Below are 1,795 nucleotides of genomic sequence, written 5' to 3'. Positions count from 1 at the left end.
CCATAAATGAGACCAACGTCAGATGTACCTCTAAGGTACCGGAAAATTCTCTTCACAGCCTGCCAATGTTCTCTCCCTGGTTGTCCCATGAATCTGCTCACTACACTGACTGCATGTGCTAAATCTGGCCTTGTACAGACCATAGCATACATCAAACTTCCTACGGCACTGGCATAAGGGACTCGTGACATATACTCCTTCTCTTCTTCTGACTGTGGAGCGAATATGGCAGTGAGATGGATATTGGCAGCACTGGGGGTATCAATAGGCTTAGATGAAGACATGCCAAACCTCGCCAAGGCATTCAACAATGTGATTTCCGCAAATCTAATACCCATTAAGATATTCTATTTGTATTTTCTGGACATTTTTTTGGACACGGACTCTAAACTATGCTCTAGCCAATACTTCTAACGAAAAGAAAACAAATATTTAGCCGGGACATTTAAGGAAATAAAAGCAAAGAAACATGCAACTATAACTAGAAAATCACGAAAAACCTATAGTTGGCTAGAGGATACATATTGGGTTGCCTCCCAACCAGCGCTTGATTTAACATCGCGCACGACGTAGGACACTTGATTACTCAGACTTCATCAAGATGGTATGCCTCGATCACTTCATTCGCCGTTTTAGCATGCCCAGATAGATTTTGATTCGTTGTTCATTCACCTTAAACCGCACACCTAAGTAAAAACCTGCATGCCCAAGAAAGCTTCTCACACCTTTTACAGAGATAGGTGGTGGAAGTCTCTCTATTACCTTGACTTTAGCTCGATCAACCTCTATACCCTTCTCTGAAATGCGACGACCCAATACAATACGCTCTTTCACCATGAAGTGACATTTTTCTCAATTTAGTACTAGATTGCAGTCTTCACACCTCTTAAGAACCTCAGACGAATAACTCAAACACCACTCAAAGGAGTCACAAACCACAAAAAAATCATCCATAAACACCTCAATAGTGTTCTCCACCATATCGGATAAAATCGACATCATACATCTCTGAAATGTGGCGGGTGCATTGAACAACCCAAATAACATTCTCTTGAACGCAAAGGTCCCATATGGACAAGGAAATGTGGTTTTCTCTTGATCTTCTGGTGCAATAGAAATCTGATTACACCCTGAATAACCATCAAGATAACAGTACCACCCCTTTCTGGCAAGTCTATCCATCATCTGATCCATGGAGGGCATAGGAAAATGGTCTTTTTTGGTCCATGCATTTAATTTCCGGTAATCCATACACACCCTCCAACAAGTCACCGGTCTCATTGGAACAAGCTCATTTTTCTCATTGGGGACCACAGTCATTCCCCCTTTCTTAGGTACACACTGAACAGGGCATACCCAACTACTATCAGCGATTGGATTTATCACTCCAGCATCCAGCCACTTAATAATTTTCTTCTTTACTACCTCTTGCATTGATGCTCAATACTTGGCTTATGATCGGGCATGAGTTAGATTTTATGAGAACAACCGGGAGGCATCCTAATAATATCCGCAATAGTCCACCCAATAGCTCTTTTGAACCTTTTTAGCATTTTCACCAAACTCTCAACTTGATGCACATTCAAATCTGATGCAATAATAACCAGCAAAGTGTAATCTTTTCCCAAGAATACATACCTCAGATGAGGTGGTAGAGGCTTAAGTTCTAATTTTGGAGCCTCCTCAATAGACGGTTTCGCGGGTGGAGATTCTTGATGTTGCATATCTAATTCAAATTTCTTTGGTTAAAAACGAACATTACCTCGATCAAGTGTCGCGACCAATGACCCATACT

Source organism: Solanum pennellii, chromosome 5 (genome assembly GCF_001406875.1).
Source record: "Solanum pennellii chromosome 5, SPENNV200".
Taxonomy (NCBI): domain Eukaryota; kingdom Viridiplantae; phylum Streptophyta; class Magnoliopsida; order Solanales; family Solanaceae; genus Solanum; species Solanum pennellii.
Note: the sequence above shows the minus strand (reverse complement) of the source record.